At 47.2% G+C, this 21,123-nt stretch overlaps 1 long non-coding RNA gene across 20 annotated transcripts in view; it reads left to right on the forward strand.

Annotated features, from left to right (window-relative positions):
* The window catches only part of LOC144128217 (uncharacterized), a 159,863-nt gene that overhangs the window by 49,616 nt on the left and 89,124 nt on the right, over positions 1–21,123 (forward strand). Inside the window, exons 1-2 of one of the 20 annotated variants that reach the window (XR_013313742.1) lie at positions 725–883; positions 2,129–2,152. The exons of the other annotated variants lie outside the window; for them this stretch is intronic. This is a non-coding gene — a long non-coding RNA (uncharacterized LOC144128217). Of the gene's footprint in view, positions 1–724; positions 884–2,128; positions 2,153–21,123 lie in introns of those variants that run through there. 20 annotated transcript variants of the gene reach the window in all.

Raw genomic sequence — 21,123 nt, forward strand, 5'->3', positions numbered from 1 at the left:
GATTATACGAGTTCTCTGCAGAATGTCTATTTCGGCAGAATTTCTAAAGAATTTTTGTAAGGGGCATGACATGACGCAGTATTGTTTGTTCTGAAATTGCTTGTGAAACTTGTATTACGTCTATATTGTGACGCTTGCGCAAAGTGTGCCACTGTTCGAAATAAAAATTGGGGTTCGTGAGGTTGTGCGGGGGCTGTGATCGTGCTCTTTGTTTACGTGCGCTCAAAGGTAGCGCAGATGGCACGATTTTAGCGCCCTAGAAAATCGTTCCTTTCCTCTGACGTTTTGAAAGCTATGTACTTTAAATTCGGTCTTCAAAATCGATAGCGATCCAATATATCACGGTTGGAGTTACACCGCCAGGTCGCCCTTACAATCACGAGTGCGACATCCCAGAGTGGCTTATGCTTTGCTAGCACATCTACCTAGCGTGTTAAGACTGTCGCTAAGCCATTTTAGACAGTAAGACAATGTTCAGCATGGCGTCATCGGCAGGTGCAGCCAAGAAGGACACACTGAGCCCGCCTGTGAGGTTATGCCTGTAGAAAAGTTACCGCTGATCAAGCGCATCGGACGCTTGAACAAAGGGAACAAGGAAAAGAATCGATGCATTATGCTGTCCAAAGCCTCTTGTTTTCTACCTTCAGTTGAGGAGAGCCGACTATGTCGACTATCACCTATTCATGCGGTAAAACAATAAAACTACATGAGAGTGCCGCGTGCCTCGCGGAAGCTAAAATACGCTTCGGGCGTTACTCACTCTCATAAAAGAACTCAAAAGTAGGCGTACACCGGTACTGAAGCGAAAGGAAGAAAGCAGGAGCTCTGTTTTTCACGATGCGAGCTGCTCACTTAGCCGTTTTAATTATTATTGTCCTCATCGGTGAGTAGTATAAGCGTTCCTTTACTGAATGGTTGTTTGGTGCGTAAGGTTTTGGAAATACTTCAACGAAAGTAACCAGTTTGTTGAGGCCATAAGTATGAATTATTTATATTTAGCAGGGAGTGGCCAGTAAACGCTCGCAAATAGTTTCACCTAAGGAAAACCTCCTGTGCTTCATACCTCCTCCAGTCCTGAATAACGTTTTCTGTATAGCTACCCGCACGTCGTTCTGTCCTCTGGCTCTGACTGCGCCTGATTATTTCTCTCAAAATATATCATTATCATGTCAGAGTTACTTCGGTACCAGCCGGAAATACACTGATGCCCTATTCCCCTTCCATTTTACAGGGGTGGACGAGGTTATAAACAAATATCAAAATTAGTCACTGCATCTTATTCTTTTGCGTTACAGGCTATATTTCTTCGGCTTATTTTCTGCAGTTTTGCTCTAAAGAATTCTCCCATTTTCACCTCATTACTTTACAACCCTGACCTATGACTTCACAAACTCACTTTGCTGTTATATAATCCAGAGTGCACTCTTTTCCTCTCTTGACGTAAAAACTATGCCTACGTTTCTTCCTTTCACTCCGTACTTCCAAGCCTCATTTTAACTTTAGTTTCTTATTTCTTGACTCCAACAGCTACGTAAGGACGGCGTGTTCACCATGATCGGTTATCAAAGGCAGGACACATATGTCAACAAGAACAGCCAACTGGCTTTACACACTGCAATTAGGATACGACACCTTTTTTAACACCAAATTAACAACACCTGTACTTATTTTATCTTCTTTGCTTTGTGCGCCCATTTTTGAACGAATGTGATTTTTGTACACTCTGCGTGAAATTAACCAATAAAAAAACTATTTAACCAGCACTGAAAAGATGGAAAATTTTATTTATATTAAACTGAATACAGCCTACTTGATGTTGGAACGAAAAACACTAAGGTGCGTATTTTCGACAAAGTTTACCTAGACATCCTATCTGCAGTTGTTGAGAATTAATGAACAGCTAAACAGTGTTCAGATCTGTGATATGTGCTGCTTACGTTTTCTCTTTGAATGGTCTGCATACACACACGATGGGCACATATTATTAATTTATGGAAAATAACAGCTTACAACCCACATACTGCTGCCAGAGCAAAAGATAGACTTACTGAGTGTTGAAAAATCTGACTGAATTCCTTGACTTTTATTATTTATTCTCGGTTCCTCCACCCTTTCCTTGAAACCGAAGGAATTTCAGCTGTTGGTACACGTGGTAAGTTCTGTCGCTTTCTTACCTGGCACATTACTTTTCCTGTTGTTCTTTTTTCTGGCTGAGAACTCTACTTGATATGCTTTCTTCTTCTACTTTGCTGTTGTGGAACTACAACATGTTTGTAGCATACGCGCTAATCATCGGCGGTTTCGGGAAGCAAGCAATGAATACCTTTATTCATAAATTTTGCTCTTGCATCATACTCTCTGTGACACCGGTATCAATATTTACGAACTTAGGAGGGTGGTGGCATTGGAGATGAAAAAAGATAACAAATTTTCGATGGGCTAAGAATAATGTTTTGTTTACAATGGGAACTTTTATTATTCCCCTTATGTACAGGATAGACGAATTTTTCCTCGAAAATACTAAGCTTCTCTAGTGACCTGAGGAAAGTTTTTGTTGTTTCTTTTCGAGAATCGAAGGAATTTAGAGACTTTGGCAACATTGTAACTTAGTTGTAGAAGCCAATATAAAGATTAGGTGAGATGAAGTCAGAAGTGTTTATATTCGGGAGCTATCTTAGGATTCTGGCGCTCATGTTATACTGGGAATTACTTATTGTTTTCATCTTCGTAAATTCTACACACACAGTCTCTTCAGGTTCAATTCATCCCCGATCTTTCGCATCAAGCCTGTATTGCACCTTTTTGCTTTTCGTTTATAATCCAGTCTTAAGTATGTTAGATTTTCTTGTAAAATACGCAGTGATTCTGAGGCATTCTCAGCCACGGCGTGCCATTCTTCGAATGTCATTGATATGCACTAAGAAAAGCAGAGGTGCTAAAAAATGATCCTTGAAGAACGCCTGACGTAACATCAACAATGCATGATGCCCTCCATTTGGTATAACTGAATTCTTGCTCGCAGGGATTCAGAAATCCGGGATAGAATTTTAGGCAAAAATACATCACGATGCGTTCTTCCAAGCTGCTGGTACGGTCCAGGTCATAAGGCATAAGCTTGAAAGAACGCAAATACAACCTTAATTTATAAGAAAGTAGACCTCAAAGAGTTGAAAAATTACAGACCGTTCAGCTTACTGTCCGTTGCCTACAAAATATTTACTAAGGTATTCGCTAATAGAGTCAGGGAAACATTAGACTTTAATAAATTAAATGATAAGGAAGGCTTTGTAAAGAATATTTCACAATGGATCGTATTCAAACAATCAATGAGGTGATAGAGAAATTCGCAGAATATAACCAACTACTGTATATATCCTGCATTGATTATCATTAAGCATTTGACTCAGTGGAAACATCAGCAGTCATACGGGCATTGCGGAATCAGGGTGTAGATGCGCCTTATGTCAAAATACTGGAATATGCATTTAAGAACTCTACAGCTGCTATAGTCCTCCATAAAATCAGCAATAAAATTCCAATAAGAAAAAGCGTCAGGCAAGGGGGCACGATCTCGCCAATGGTATTCAGCGCCTGTTTACAGGTGGTGTTCCGTCGCCTGAATTGGGAACAGGTGGGGATAAGAGTTAATGAAGAATACCTAAATAATCTGCGATTCGCTGATGACAATGCCTTGCTGAGACACTGAGAAGATGAACTGCAAATCATTATCAATGAGTTAGACAGAGCAGTACGGTAGGTCTAAAAATTAACATGCAGAAAACCAAAGGAATGTTCAACAGTCTAGCCAGGGAACAGCGGTTCACAGTTGGCAATGAGGTGCTGGAAGTGGTAACGGAATTCGTCTACTTAGGGCAGGTTGTTACAACTGATCCGGATCATGAGAGGAAAATAGCTACAATGATAAGAATTGGGTGGAGCGCATATGGCAGGTTCGCTGAGACCATGATTAGCAGGTTAGCAATATCCCTCAAGTGGAAAGTGTAAAACTATATCTTACCCGTACTCGCCTACGTGGCAGAAACGTGGAGACTAACGAAAAGGGTTCAGCTTATGTTAAGGACAACACAGCGAGTCATGGAAATGAAAATGATAGGTGTAACGTTAAGAGACCGGAAGCGGGCACATTGGGTGAGGGAACAAACGCGTGTTGATGACATCCTAGTCGAAATCTGGATAAATAAATGGGCTTGGAGGGGGCATTTAATGCGAAGGAAAGGTAACCGCTGGTCATTAGGGTAATGGAATGGATTCCAAGAGAAGGCAAGCGTAGCAGGGGACGGCAGAAGGTTAGGTGGCCAGATGAGATTAGGAGGTTTGCAGGCATAGGGTGGGCGCAGCTGGCAAAGGACAGACTTAATTGGAGAGACATGGGAGATGCCTATGCCCTGCAGTGGGTGTATTCAGTCTGATGATGATGATGATGACATCGCGATGATTATTCTTGTAGTAACTCATGAGGGAGGACATCAAATGCCTTCCTAACATCTTTGCTAACCTTCGGCTAAGACAGCTTGATTGTAGGTGGTGAACTAACTACGCCACCCAGGAAGTCCCTGGCTGAATTCATGATGGCGGCAGTTTACAGTGCACGTCTATAATATATGCGGAAGTATATTGCCGGTGATGTGACAACAATGATATAGGGCGGTAACATGAGACGGTGCTACACGAACCAGATTTATAGATTGGCGCAACGGACGCAATCTCCCAGTCATCAGGAAGACAATAATGTTCAAGGCTTGTCAAATAGTACGTTGCGTTATGGTGATACAGAACCTGCTGAAAATTTCCGAAAAGCACTCTGAATATAGTGAGGACCAGTAGCTTTTGAAACATCCATGCGCTCAAATTGCTTACATCAAGGCGAAAACCTTTAATGGCTCATAGTCGCGCTGTCTTCCACGATTAACGCGGCAACTAAACATGATAGCAGAAAATGAATGCTATCATCAGATAGAGGTGGCGAAATATAACCCCCACGCCAAGTTTGATGACTGTAGGATGATTAGTTACTGATCTATAGCCAAATATAGCGAAAAAAAACAAAGACAACCAAATGCATTAATATAGCGCGTAAGTCGATATAGCGTGACGTCACACCCGAGGTTGTCATGCTAACGGCGCGCGCGCAGCTGGCGCCACCTGCTCGCCACCACCACGGATGCCACAGAAGTTGGAAGAAGGCCAGAAAAGCAAAGCGCAAGCTCCTACAACGTCGTCTAGATCGAAAGTGTGGCAAGGTAGAAGCCTTTGGGAGTGCCGCTGGTATGGTAACCTGCGGAGCTAGAATCGCAGTCGGCAAGGCCAAAGGCTTTCGCCTTGTCGCCCTTTAGATTGGCAAAATGCTCCCATAACTTTTTTCTCTCATTATCTGCCCGCTTAGCTGCGTAGCTGCAGTTGCTTTCACATTTAGAGTAGATCCTTTTGGCCCCTGGCGGCAAAAGGGACCGTATTCTGTGACGACTCATTCCATTTCATATTTAATTTGGTCGTTACGCCAGTGTGACAATCAACAGCAGGTAGGAACGCAAACGGACCATCACAGACACAGCCAGCGGGGCCGGAGAGCCACAGCTAGCCAGCCTCGTACCGCCGCATCCAGTTCGGCTGAGTCACGCACACAAGGACAATTCTTTAACAGTACCGCGCGAGCGTCGACCAAGCAGCTTATCAGCGCCTAATCACGGCGTGGAGCGGCGATCCTAGCGAGTATAATCGCGTTCCCACAAGTTTCCCACACAAAGTTTGTCGTCGGTGGCCAAATGACAACAAATTGGCCCGGTGTACACGGACCACGCTGCATCAAATCATCGTATAAGCGGAGCCCGTTTTCTTTGCCGAGACTGAATTCGCTACGCTAAAGCTCCTCTCGCGTGTAAAATGTGGCCTTTTGCTAGGTCATTCCAGCGTAAACGTTTCTGCCGGTCCGCCAGTGCGACACGAGCTCGAGGCACATTTATGCAAATAAGCGGCATCCTGGCCGCATTTCTCTCACGACCGGCGTGACGGCTGCTATCACACCCTACGTCAGTGGGAGAAGCTGCCAAAAGAGAGGAAACAAAGTAATGGAAAGAAAATTGAGCTTTGCAGAATACGGCCCCGGGTGTCAGTTGTGGCTGCACTTTTAACCCGATAGCGTTGAGAAGCTCCTGTCGCAGAAAATCTGGTGTTGCTGTCTTCATCATTGACCGCGAGCGAGAAATGCACGACACGTCCCCAGAGAAGCATCCTAGGAGGTAGATGGGACACCTAGGTCACGTGACATCGAGGCGTCACCACAACCTACCCACCCTGTTGTGAGCAAACTGCCAAACATGGCAGGTGGCAGTTAAATGAATGATTGGCCACTCGGGGAGAGCAACCTCGGGCGCCCAAGGCCCACTGATAGCACGTCACTGCCGCATCGCTCAACCGCTACACAATTGTTCCAGGATGATGATGAATAAACATTTATTACGCCCGAATTTAATCGGTGGTGCACGCAGGCACCAGACGGCGTGGTTCCCTATTTACGGGACCCATATGTTTCCAGCAGTTCCTGGCCCCTGTCCGTCAGTGCGAGCTGAATCGGTAGGGCGGGGCTGGATAACAAGGTCTCCCATCGCTCAAGGGGTTGGGAATTGGGGGTGTTTTCGGGATGGGGAGGATGGGGAGGTCTTGTGTTTTGTGCACTTTGCCAAGACGTGCGGCAGGGTGCCCTCTTCTCGCTTGCAAAAAGGACAAAGCATATTCTGGTGGAGGCAGTGCTGGGTACGCTTCCAGACCCGCGCAGCCCACCTGTGATCACGGATCTCACCCCGGTCCACCAGCGCCGCGGCCGCCGCCTGCGAGGAGAGTCGCCAGAGTTCGGACCCCTTCCGGCAGCCACCAGGACGACACAGCCTCGGACGTCGGAGGAGCCAGCTGCCGTGTCAACTGAGAGTAGGCTCCCAGCTCACATCCTGTGCCAGCAGCCACGAACACCCCCGTCTTTTCATGGCGACGTGTTCGAGGACGCCGAGGACTGGCTTCGAGCGTGTCGCCCGTTACAACGGGTGGAGCGATGAGCTGAAACTCCACAACGTGTATTTCGCTCTCGAAGAGTCGGCGCGGACATGGTTCGAAAACCATGAGGCTTAGTTTCCATCCTGGGAGGCCTTCTGCCGCAACCTGCTCGCCACTTTTCCAAACGCCGACCGCCGGGAGCGAGCTGAAGCTGCGCTACACTCGTGCAACCAGCGCCCGAACGAGAGTGTCCGCATGTTCTTTGAGGACATGACCCGCCTTTTCAAGCGCGCGGACCCCTCTATGTAGGAAGACAAGAAGCTTCGCCATTTAATGCGTGGTGTCAAGCAGGAGCTATTCTCGGGACTCGTGCGCAGCCCACCGCGCACTGTGGCCGAGTTTCTCAGCGAGGCGGCCACCATGGAGAAGACTCTACAGCAACGAGCCCGCCAATACAATCGTGACGTCAACGCCTTCGGGCCAGACACCTGTTCTATGCATCTCGAAAGCGCCCCGGACGACTTACGCGAACTCATCCGTTCCGTCGTCCGGGAGGAACTCCAAGTCCTTCCGACGCCTTCTAACATGCCATCCTTCGCGTCGCTGACTGACGTCGTCCGCGACGAGGTGCGCCTCGCAGCCCAACAACAAGCATCTGAGGTACCCCTCCAGCTTGACGCAAGACCCACGTACGCGTCTGTACTCCGTCAAGCTCCGACGTCGGGCTACACCATCAATGCCGCGGCTCCATCAGTGCGGCCACCGGGTCCCCCTCGTGACCCCGCTCTGCCAGCCTACGAGCGGACGCGTAAGAGTCAAGTGTGGCGGGCCCCAGACCGTCGGCCCCTCTGTTATCATTGTGGCGAGGCGGGTCACCTCTACAGGGCGTGCCCGTACCGCCGCGTGGGCCTGCGGGGTTTCGCCCCGGACGACCCCTGCCCTCGCTATGGCGAAAGGCCACTTGAGATAGCCTCTCACCTATTGGAGCGGCAGAATCCCGTCACATCCGGTCGCCGCGGGTCTCGATCACCGTCCCCAATGCGCTACCGTTCTCCAAGTCCCCGCGGAGCGCAAAGCTATTCCGGACGCCGTTCACCCAGGCCACGCCGGGAAAACTAATGCCGGCGGCCTCCGGCATTAGTTCCGGAGCATTAGTTCCGGCATTAGTTCCGGCATTAGTTCCCTGCGGCTGTGTTCCGCAGGGTACATGCGGCTCGTCAGTCGGGATGCGCAAGCGATCCCGCCTGCGCTCGACGCAGGATCGTCTGTTGTTGCCTGGTGAGTCTGGGGTGCGGCTCTGGTAGGCAGTCTGCCCCTTTCCCCGCGGTACATCCGGGTAATGTCCCAAAAGCTGTTTACCGGGTGCGGTAGCTCTTCCGGCTCGTGCTCGGCCCGGTTTGTCATTTCTCGGGCATGGTAGTCGGCGATGATGTTGCCTGCTACCTGCGAGTGAGCAGGGACCCACACGAGCTCTATGGCTTTTCCCGGCGGCTTGCACTTGGAGAGAATGGTTCGGGCGGCGGAGGAGACTACCCCCCTGCTGAAGCTTCCGTACGCTGTCTTTGAGTCGGTGACCACGGTGTCCAGGATCGGCTGTGCGAGTGCAAGGGCCACGGCCGCTTCTTGGGCAACTGCGGGGTCTGTTGTCTTCAGGGACGCGCTTACGATGAGCCTGTCTTTTGACGTAACCACCACCGCTTCACGGCCACTGTGTTTTCGGAGCTAGGCGTCCGCGTAGAGAACCCTGGGGTTCTCTTTCAGCTTCCGGGCTATGGCTTTGGCCCGCGCGGTGCGCCTCTCGTGGTCCTTGCCCGGCGTCATGTACCGGGGAAGAGGTTTGGTCTGAATGGTCGGTCGTCTTCCAGTCCTCCGGAAGGACAGCCCTGATCGGTACGGGCTCGATCTGCCATCCTATCTTGCGTAGGACGGCTCGTCCGTGTTCCGTGTGACTGAGCCGGATTCTCTGATTAGAGGTGGGCTTCGATGAGCTCCTCCACCGTGTTGTGGGCGCCCATGTCTAGCAGTCTTTGCGTGGACGAGTACATGGGAATGCCCAGTGCTTGCTTCGTTGCCTTACGAAGCACCGTGTTTGGAGTGTCCATATTCGCCTTCGTCAGCTGGAGATTAGGGGCCGAGTAGGTAACCCGCGACACGACGAACCAGCGTACCAGGCGCATGGAATCGTCCTCTTTAATGCCTCGGATTCTGTTAGATACCCCCTGAAGCATACTAAGTATCTGCTCGGTTGTAGTTTTGATCTTTGTGACGGCGACGTGTGCCTTCCCGTCGCTCTGAAGTAGTAGGCCAAGAATCCTAATCTGTTGTGTTGGCTTGATGCCAATTCCGTCGATGATGATGATCACGTTCGACAGCAGCTCCTTCTTGGATTTTCCCGGTTGGATCGTGAGCAGCTCTGATTTCTGGGGACCGCAGCTCAGTCCGCACGACTTAGCGTACTCGTTCACGGTAGTTGCTGGCCGTTGCAAGGCTTCCTCCGTCCAGGAACTATCCCATTAACTATCGTGTCACAGCCTTAAGGCGGAGCATATGTGCCTCCTCAAACGGCTGCGTTTTTATGGAGGAAAAACGCTAAGGCGCCCGTGTGCTGTGCGATGTCAGTGCACGTTAAAGATCCCCAGGTGGTCGAAATTATTCCGGAGCCCTCCACTACGGCACCCCTTTCTTCCTTTCTTCTTTCACTCCCTCCCTTATCCCTTCCCATACGGCGCGGTTCAGGTGTCCAAAGATATATGAGACAGATACTGCGCTTTTCCTTTCCTCAAAAAACAATTAATATTATTATTATTACCTGGGTCCCCTTCATATGAACGATGCTGTCAGCTGGGCCCAGTCTAGACGTTCGGGAGAAGCAAGTTATGCAGAGGGCAAGAACGTCATCGCGGAAAGATATCACAAAGAGGCAAATTAGTGCAAAAACGTTCCAATTCAGAGAAATATTTCATAGCCGGCGTTCTAGACCGTTCGTGACTTTTAAGAAACCCGTTAAGTGAATTTAGGAAGAAATCGCCGCACTCATTCGTTGGCCTGTCGCAACTGGTACCAAGGTGCTGCATGTGGTAAGAGAATACGTCTATTTAGGGGCGGTAGTGACCGTAGATCAGGGTCGTGAGAGGAAAATGCTAAAAGAATGAGAAGGGGGTAGAGGGCACATGGCAGGTTTTGTTAGATCATGAATGGCAGTTTATCAACATCCCTATTGAGAAAAGTACAGAACGTCTGAGCGGTACTTACCTATGGGGCAGAAACATGGAGGCTCACGAAAGTTTTCAACATAAGTCAAGGGCACCGCAACGAGATATGAAAGAAAAAATTATAGGTATAACGTTAAGAGGTAGGAGGAAGGCAGATTCTGTTTGGGACCAAACAGGGTTTATTGACATCCTAGCCGAAAGCAAGTGGAAGAAATGTGCTTGGACAGAGCGTATAATGGCAGGCAAGATAAACGGCGGTCCTTAAAGGTAATAGCTAGACTAGATTCCAATGGAAGGGAAGCGTAGCAGGGGGTGGCAGAATTTTAGGCCGACGGATCAGATTGTCAAGTTTGCGGGATAGGGTGGCCGCAGCTGGCACAGGAGATGGTTAAATGGAGAGATACTGGAGAAGCCCTTGTCCTGCAGTAGACGTAGAGAGTCTGATGATTATTATGATCACCTTTCCCGGCAGGTGTTTACGCTGTCTTGCTGACATTACTGTGGTCAGATATTCTATTAGCGCACAGAAATGACTCATCGAGAAGCTTACACGTTTTAGAAGTTTGTTGCTCGGCGGCGCGAACTCTTGTCGTGTCATCCATTCATCACAGGCACAAAGACTATCTGTTCCGCAACGTTCACTGCTGGCGATGGCACCCTACATCTCGACAGTTCGACACACCTTCTCGCTGTATGTCGCCGCAATGCATCCTTGCGGCAGGACACTGTACTACTACACGCTTCGTCAGGGCATTGCACATACGAGCTGTCTAGTCTGACAGATAGAGAGAAAGCGAAACAGAAGTATAGAAAGGCAAAGAGGTTAACGAGGCGATACCAAGTAGGCAGTCCTACACGTAGTAGGGCGAAAAATGGCAACAAAGAGAAAAAAAATGAAAGAAAGAGCAGCAACGAAATAAGTTTTTCACGTCTCCATTGACGACTACGACAAAGGGAACGAGGGTTTGTACGTAAAGCGTAAAGTTGATAGTCAGGTACTCAACCCCCAATCCTTGAAGAACTGCAGGAACGCCTTCAACGCTTTCCCCTGTGAAGAAGGGTTCGTCCAATGCCCCAGAATCTTGTTTCTTTAAAGGTTCATGCGGAGGAGTGTAGCAGCCAGGAAGGCACGCTCTCGGTCACCTCTATTAGTTTGAGCTAATACACGATGAATACATGAGACGGGAAGCTAAAATCTCCGCCGGCACCGGCATTACCGCGCTCCAGTAACCCAACGGAAAGATGATTTCCCACTGCGACCGAGCGGTTTGCAACGGGACAGCAGTTACCGTCCCTATGCGGCTGCTCATATACGCCCTCATTATTAATGCTCTCAAACGTGGCTTATTTCATATGTACCTTTATGACGCCGTTTAATTGCATTATGCAATGAAAAATATGTTTGTAATCCTAGTTTTTGTCTTCAAATAAATACATAATAAACTTTTGCTACCTAACGCCTTAAAAATTAGTTTCATTTACTCATTTGCGTAATTCAGGTACCTCTCTGACAGGCCAAATTATTTGCAGCCACTTTTGGCTATGGCAGCACAATGTATAGATAATAAAACGTCAATTTGACAGCACTCCATGATGTTTGCGTATCACGCGTTTCATGTGACATTGTTCCAGTCAGTCAGCAGTGATCTGTAACTTCTTTTGGCCTTCACAGGCACTAATATATACCAGCCGGGAGCCAATAATAGCTCTTCTAAAATATATTTTCAATGCCACGTCAATTTGAGGTCCACGCGAAAATTGTTTCTAATTGACGGTGACTGACTACACACGGAGAGTAACTAACACTTTTGAGAACCAATCAGAGAGGCAACTTGCGCCGACAGGCGAATGTGAATTTCAAAAATCAGGTCACAGGATTAGCTACCGTTCGTATGCAATGAATGCGGGTTGGGAGGTGCGTTAGAGAAAGAGAAGTTTCATTTGCAAGACAAAGAGAGCTTGCGTGTCGATGGCTGTAGGCAACTGGTCATATATGTCTTGTAATGCCAGTTTGACAAGAAGCATTAAGACTTGCTGGTGGCGCGCACGCGCAATGGTAATTCCACCGTCAGGGTCTCAATTACATGAAAGTGCTCAGATGAAACCTCGTTGGCGCTTGGGTATGCCAGAATGGCAAAACCAGTGCGAATCTAATACTCTGTTGTCGCGAAGATTGACATTATGTTCAAATATCGGAGCGCGCAGATGCAAGTAGAGCTGATATCCATACTATGCTGTCCAGCATCCTTCTCGTCTTGTGCCGATTCGACCAACGTTTATATCGATATTCAATCAAAGACCACTGGATCAGTCCATGTTCAGAAGACAAAGCGACCTGCCACTGCTTCCTTTAGTTATGACATTGATGTCTTGGCGTACATATCTGCTTGGCTGAAACAAACGTCGCGGAAATTTGCGGCGCACATGAAACGAGCTCGGCATCAGTTTTGGAGGTCACTTTGAAGACACAGATGCTGGCGATATCCTGAGTGTCCTCAACTCAGTGAGGCCAGATCACTTTCTGAAACGGCTCAATTTATGCAACTGGTGATTTATTCATTGCGACGATGACAACAAAGTTCAGCACAGAGTCTTTTAAACTGAAAACTGGTTTGGTGTAAAGGAATTGACACAGTTACTGTCTCACATATCTCGGCGGACACGCTAACAACGCCGCAAAGGAAGAGATGAATTAGTGAATCAAATAATAAAAAAAGAAAGAGGTGCCGTAGTGGAGGTCTCAGGCGTAATTTCTACCACCTGGGGATCTTTAGCGTGTACTGACGTCGCACAGCACACGGGCGCCTTTTGCGTTTCGCCTCCATCGAAACGCGGCCGCACTGGTCGGGCTCGAACCCGGGTACTCTACTGCAGTAGACAAGCGCCTTATCAAGTGTTCCACAGCGGCCGGCTTCGGAATGATGAGGTCCAATTTTGAAAACATTCGAATCTAAATTTGCGCAATGCCCATTATTTGTCCGACCCGAACCCACACTGGCTACGTGACCGTAAGCACCAGCTAAGATGATGTGCAAATGTTTGGTGTGCAATTTATAACGGTCGTGTTTTCGCCTTCCGTTCACTAACGAAAAACCGGAATGAAGTACACAGACTACGTTCTATAGACCGTCGTCTATGAGTTTGCCTGAGTTGCCAGTGGTAGCGTTGAAAAAAAAAAAAACTGCGCTTCCAGGGTGAGGGAGCCCCATGGAACTTTCCTTAATCGTATCGGCAATTCATGGACGATTTCTTTCCTAATCAATGGACTGGGCGTGGGGAATCACAACCCGGCCTCCTACGTCGCCAGATTTATCACCCTCGGATGTCTTCGTCTGGGTCTATGTTAAAAATTAAGTTTTCCTAATGGAACCCGTGAAGTTCGATGAGCTGAAGCAACGTGGTGGAATACCGCGCCGAAAAGTTCTACAGATATGCTTTAAACTGCTATAAATACAAAAAAGACCACCTTCTTCTGTGCAGTGCAATGGATGGACGCGAATTTGAGCGTATCATGTAAAGATTCCGTGTTGTCGTCCCAAATGATATTTCTACCGTGTTGTAGTGCTGGAATCGGGCTGCAACCATCTGAATCATTGGAATGTCAAAGCTTTGATTGTTCGTTTGTTCTCTGGCTCCTAACTGTTGAACACAGGTGGTAAAAATTTGCCAATTATGCGCTACAATTTCTTACAAAAATAGGACGCGTCTGCTATCGTCACGAGCCAAAAAGAATTGTGGCAGCCGGTTTGGAAGCAACTTTCGGCTACAATGCCAAATTATTACAGCCAACGAGTCATTTACGTTTATTTTAGCTGGGATATTACTGATATAGAGGAAAAGAAATAAGCGTCTCAAAAAATACACAATGCATGTCAGAAAAACGGCACAGCTGCAGCAGAAATATGCACGCTGTCAATGATTCATGGCCTTAATTCATGCAAAAGTAAAAAAAAGAGTGGTAGGGTGTAGACTTAGTTAAACCAAGTAGTGTGCCAAAGCGTGTGTTTAGCCTGGTTGACTCAAAATTTTGCTTTCCTCACTCGTCGGCACATCTGGCGGTGATAGTAGACTCATGTTGCGTTCCGATTGAGGTTAAGGTAATGTTATCCTTTCGCGCCGGAGATGGAAGTTGATGGCGAAGACGATGTGCACTGCACATAGCGAATGTGTATTGCAGTTTGACACGAGCCGTCATCCGTTTCTGCGATAGCATAGTGCTCTCGTGCAGTGGCCAGCGTAGCTAATTTTTCAGGCTGCTGCGGGTTTGAAACCAAGTTGCGCCAATATTTATTTTATTTCTGCAACCTGAAGATCAGGGAGGCCAAAAAATTCATAGTTGGGATTGGACTAGCGAAGTACTGCCTACTCACTGAAAACAAGCTGCTTCCGCTGGTAACAACACATGCAGAGCGCAAGGCCAGTGCCTATCTGGGTTCTCAGAATAGGCGGCCGCATGAAAACCGCATGAAAAGGCTAGTCACCTCTAGTCACCTTGCAGGTGACTAGCCTTTTCCTTGCGCTGAGCGAAGGAGCAAAAGATACCGCCGGCCACGCGCTAAGCTAAGCGTCCAGGCTTGCTAGGCACCAAAAATAACGAAGCAATTTCGAACTGACCACCGCAGTCATTGTATCACGTCACTAGTGCATGTTGCGCTTGCACTAGTCTCCCGGCGCTTCTCCTTCGCTGGTGCAGAAGAAAAATACACGAGATTTTCTTGCGCTGTGGGGCTTTATAAAATTATTTTTCTTTGCATTAAAAAACTGATACGACTGTGTCGTTTTCGTTCCTATAAACTCATCATCGATGAAACCGCCAAATTTAGTTAATTAACAAGTATTAATTCATTAGATAGATAATTAGCAAATTTTTACAATTCATGACGTACGCCACAGCTGAAGGATTTCTCCTGTAGAAAAAGTCTACGTTTAAAAATTTTTGAAAACGCTCCATGAAAATCCTGCTATATCGTATGAAATTGGGCAATATTAACGACTCTGAAGGAAGATCGGGCATTTTTTTTCGGTATTATGTATCAAATAGATGTTTCTGCGTTTCTTGTCCGTCACGTTGCTGAATGATGTCACCTTTTTGTGTGTTCAGGAAGTGACGTCATTATCGAAATGCCGCGCAAGCTCCGTGTGAGCGTCCGCTTCCACTTCGTAAGGCTCATGTCTGGCACGCGTGCGGGGAAAAGCCGCGAACATGTCTTATCTGCTTATCGTCACTCTTGCCAAGTTGCGTTCACCAACATTGTTTCACAAGTGCGAGCCTGACGGGCGGATATGCGACGTTACGCATGGTCACGGGACTATATCCCGATGTGTGAATACATATTAAGCAGCTATGCTTCCAATGAAAGCTCCACTGCCATTTAATATAATTCCCAGGGTAAGCTTTGTTTTAAAAGGCATAAAGATTTTTTTCTCTAGTCTCCTGCCATCATAATGCGAGCTCCAAAGAGAGGTAATTGTGATACTTTGGTCTGTTTCGATTACATTGTGGGAGGTAAGTTCTATTGCAAGTGTGCGCTATTTATGTTTTAGTGGTAGGAATATGAAATCTGCTTTCACAGTCAAAATATTGAGACCCTCTCGCAAGCACAATGACTGCGGAGAAAGCAAGGAAAACGATATATCCTGTATCTGCTCATCCGAAAGGTGGGAAGGTGTTTGAAGGGTGATAGACTAAGCGGAATTTAGATAATTTCCATGGTCATTCTGCATTTTTTCCTAAAACGTGTATTTCTTTGGAGTTTCCTTGAGGCGCCGCCATGAGCCCATCATATGTCGAGTTTCTCTTGGAAGTCAACTTGCTATTTTTTGTGCTCTGCAAACGTGTCTCTGAAAACGCGCCGCGATACAGCTTGCGACAACACTCATTACCCCAAGCACTCTATAGCCGGCCTTTGATCGGCTCCTCAAGGAATACCATTATCTAGTGCGTCCACAAAAAGTTCTACTGCAAGTGTAGCCTGGCTTCACACATCACGTGTCCATCACCAGCCCACCTGCAGCCGCTACACTCTGTCGCCTTGCTCCAGACCGGGAGGGAAGATCGGCCGCCACTAGCTCGATCACATGCAAGAGATTCCATTATTGTATCCTCGTGAAGACTAAAGCTGGGCCGCGATGTTGCCACCTAAAAGTGCGAATTTCAGGCACCGCTGCATAGAACTACCACATTTTCGGCATCCTCATTTTGGGAAAAGTCATCCACACTTTGTCTCCGCAGGAAGCCCGTGGTGTATGTTCTGTATCGCTTGCATCGAAGACCTTCTCGTTCTTATCAGCGATGCAGTTCAGCACTTTCAACCCCTCCAGCAGCTTATCCATATCCTCTCGTATTATGGTGTCATTACCCAAAGAGCGAAGTGTGATTTCGGTATACCAGAACTCAATTTTTTGGTCATGACCATTTTATGCACCCTACCATCAAAACTCCGGGCAACACGCATCTTTTCGAACTCTTCTTTTATCTGTGAACTCCATCAGTTTGCTGAACTGGTCTACTTTTGACGCTGTTTCATCCCTCAATGTGCACCATTGCTAGGTCGTCATCCGCTTCCGCTTCTTCCCAAGCCGCTAAGGAGAAGCATTTCAGAGCCGCCCTCGCTACATGTTCCAGCACGTCATGGATGATTATTTTTAATCACACGCATTTTCCTGCTGCAAACATTCATCTACTGAAAGTTTCGGCAATACCATTTGCTATGAGCGCCATGAAAAAACGTAAAATCAGCGTAAAATGAAACGCGACGAAGTGAATCTAAACGCTCACTCCAAAACTGGATGTTGGTGTACAAAAGATGCATAAAATTAGAGCAGCTGATGTTCGCATCGGAGGCGCAAAGACCGCTCTTTGGAAGCATTAGTAGGTCATGCCGTTGCTTCGTCTGCAGTCGATTATTTTTTACTTTTTTGTACTCACGCATCAGTCTCTTTTGTGCTTAATTTGGCGGAGATAGTACATATACACTCGACATTTGAAGCACCAGCGCGAAGGTAACGAATTCAACATTTAACCGATCATGAGCCCTTGACATTCGCTCTAAAGTCAGGAAGCAGCAAATTCTTCCCTTGCGAAAGCGGTAACCTTTCACCCGCTGCGCAACTCACGAACGATGTCAGACATGCGAAACGATCCGGTAACGCCCCAGCTCAGGCATCGTTACGCGCCTCAGCTTCCCTGGCCTCCGCTGCAAAGCTAGCTAAGCTAACACTTCGCAGCCCTTGCCTTGGCGAAAAGAACCGGCACACGGAGGTAGATCTTTACAAAGCTATCGGATTATTTTTCTCTGCGGAAGTATCCTTTCTTCCTGCGACGTCGCTGTCGTTTGCGACACATCAAATGGAACTCCATGTTCAGTGTACCGTAAACGTTCCATCGCCTAGGCTTTGACTTCTTCCACAGGCTCTGCTACGCTGAAACTCGCGACTCTCAATATTTTCTGACCTAGCATTCTCTATAGAGTTGAATAAACACACACGACCGTGCGTACACCCGTGACGGGCTGGCTGTCTAAAATGCAGCGATACACAGCATCTCCTATCCGGACCTTACCGTCGCGATCAGAACGTTTCGATAAGGCGCATCGATTTGGGGCATAGCCACAGAATGATGAAATCTGCTACGTCCAGACCTGCATCATCGATCATTTCCCTCGCTGGCCAGAAGCATTCCCTCTGCCTAAAGCCAATAGCACATCCATCGCCAGAATCTCTTTTGCAGGCTGGGTTCCCGGGTTTGGAGTTTCGTCATGCTGTCACGGCTGAACATAATTCAGAGCTTGAGTACTCACCCTTGAAAAGTCTGATGTCCTGCTGGAATTTCGCGAATTGGCACTATAACTTGCCACCTCATCGCCAATGGCATGACTGAACGGTTTTATGACTCACATAAAGCATCGCCTAAGACAGGATCCTATACCGTTCGCTTGTCAACATGCTTACCGTTAGTTCTACTGAGACTGCATGCTGCATTGAAGCAGGATCCACGCTGCACTTCACGAGACCGTATATTTCGTTCACCGCTGTGCCTACATGGCGAATTCTTCGACTTGGCTGTCTCGTCGCCATTTCCCGACCCTACCGATAACATAACGTAGCTGCGCACTTTCTTCATGACGTTCGGGCTCCTCACCCTTGACCACAGCCACATGGCTCTTCTCTCGTGGCGCCCACCCTGGCGAATTCTAAGCACGTGTTTTTTCATCGGGGTCTCGTCCGGAAATTTTTTCAGCGGCTCTTACGACGTCCTCTGCCGTGGGCTCAAGCGGGATACCAAGTTTTGTTGCAATTTTTGTGTTCCGAAAACTTTTGTGGGCGCCTGTACGCCCCGAATCCACTCTATCGACCGGTGTAAGCAAGGCATATTTGAGAATGTTCTCCTCACTCCTCCTTCCTGTACCGCAGCCGCTAACCTAATGCAACAGGCATATTTCAGGCTCCCAGCCTATCCGAGCTCCTTCACTAGCGAGGGGCATACTGTAGCAGCCGCATCGGACTTACGCCGCCGAGGAGGAGGTGCAGCCGAGACTAGTTCATGTCTAGCACCAATGACACCGTCAGTACTGTTCTTTGAGCTCGAAGGCAAGAAAGCGTTTGGCGGCAGTTTCCGATTCAGTACCACTGCTGGTTTTTTTAGCTGGCGACCTATTGCCGACGCGAATTTTGTTTGCGAACGAAAACAGTTCAAATAGAAAATACAGAATGAGGCGTTTATCCCAGAAAAAGCTTAGAGGATCGCCCGGTCGCAAGGAATGTGACTGTCTAATATGCATTCGACAAAAGAGAAAATTGTAGGCTAGAAGATGTGGGTAGTCAGACCAAGGTGACACTTAACAGCATAGTTACCGGATTTTAGTCCGCATCTGGCGTATAATTCGCTGGGCTGAATGTTAGTTGAAAAACATTTTGTTTTTCTTCTGTCTCATTGCCAGCACTGGTACACAGCCTGTTGGGGCAACAAAGCGTGCCGTTCGTGAACACGTATGTGCCCCAAAAATATTTTTGTTTTGTTTCCTTTGCATAATTGCAGAGATTTTTTAACAATACCTACAACTGTGCCGGCTAACAACCTATCATTATGAACATTAGCCAGTCTCTTGAAGCAAACAATGTCAAGGATTTTTATATAAGGAATGTCTGGTCTTCGCACCGTGTGTCATGATTAAGTTTTTTACATGAGCGGATGTCAGTAGGTTTAACATGTCAATCTTTTCAGTTAGGCACCGGTGATCGGCCACGTGCGTTGCTTCAAACTTGGTTTACAAGTTCCAAACGCGTGATAGTTTTGAAATGATGAGACCTCCTTGAGTGCCAGTAAGAATTCATAAAACTGTGCAAAGGAAAGGAACGTGAATACAGCACGTGTGACCAGAATGAAAAACCTGCTGGTTCTAAAAACTACCTTTGGAACAGTACGTTTTATAGGCCAATTTCGAAATACAACGATAAAAATGTCGAAGAGCGAAACATTTTAGCTTTGTAGCACGTCCATTTCGTGGGCTGCATGCAAATAATTACGGTATATTAATAATGGACGTAGGCTATAGTCTACACCGTTGTTTTCTAAAATACTTTGACCTGTTCCCATATGCTGCCAAAAAAGTTAGGGTTTCAGAGAAGATTAAAATTTTGCCATGATAAAGAACAAATGCTTCACGCGAGCCTAACCAGACGCAAGTATTGCTTTCTCGCGAAACGACAGCATGCGTAGAGCACTGGTCATGTATTGTTGTCTGCAGTAAACAGAACGCCCCGACATCGGTGCTCGCACCATTGTTAGAACGCCACCTGGATCTCTACACCCACTTGCGCTCACTCGATAACAATGCATAACTGTGATCTTGCGTTCAAGGTGTCTTCGCTGGTATTGTAACGCTATTTTAACAGTGTGCGGGACTGCTTTGACTGACGGCCAGTATTAAGGACATCTGTTTTCTCTGCGGCCCTGTAGTATTCTTCTTTAACACCTGTCCAAAGCCAAGGACGTCTCTTTTATAGGATTTTTGTATTTCTTACGAAGTGGAATATCCTTTTCATTTTCAAGCAGAACCTGCTTCTGGCTATATGCGGATCCATTGTTCTCTTTGTGCCCAATGGCTGCTCCACAATGGGCCTAAGCCTTGGGTGCGTTCGCGACGCTCTCTTGCCTCATCCATAGTTTACGCCAGAGGAGCTCTAACAATATATCTCAGATAGCAGTAAAAGAGGCTATACGTCGGTGGCACAGCCATACATGTTTGCAGCCGTTTACAAAGGCGACGGCAGAGCATACTGATTTGATAGATGACTATTGTACCAGCTTCCCGTCTCAAAGCTAGAAAACCGGCACTGCTTCGTATATTTTTCTGCTGGGCCTCCGTGGCACTAGCACCGATGTGCGCACATGGCCGGGATCGATGTAAATGGTGTTTTACGACACAAATTCACACGTCGCATTACTTTCATGTTTCCTTTTTTTCTATCGTCTGTTGAGATTTGGAATTTTTTACCACGGGATGTTGAAAGTGATTTTATTTCTAGCTTTGCCACCAAATTAGAATCTTTCATCGATTTAGTTCTGCAAAGCGCCAGTTTGTATTTTCTTTTCCAACCTGGGTGGATTGATGCGTTTGTGTGAGTAACAAAATAGTCTGCTTATATCCTGTTCAGAGCAATTCACATTGTGAATTCTGTGGTAACCAACTCCTTCTATGGGCCTGTAGATTAGGGCTCACAGTAATGCTACATTTACAAGTGAATAAATGAACCCTATCTCGGTGCGGCGTTGGTGTGCATTGCTCTTCGGGGATACGCACACATTGGGGCACAGAAATCGCTCCTGTGTAATTAAATAATAAAAAATCTGTTTGTATTATGCGCGAAAACTTCTATGTAGCCATTGCTGTGAATCCAGTTTTCA

This window comes from Amblyomma americanum, chromosome 4, assembly GCF_052857255.1.
Source record: "Amblyomma americanum isolate KBUSLIRL-KWMA chromosome 4, ASM5285725v1, whole genome shotgun sequence".
Taxonomy (NCBI): Eukaryota; Metazoa; Arthropoda; class Arachnida; order Ixodida; family Ixodidae; genus Amblyomma; species Amblyomma americanum.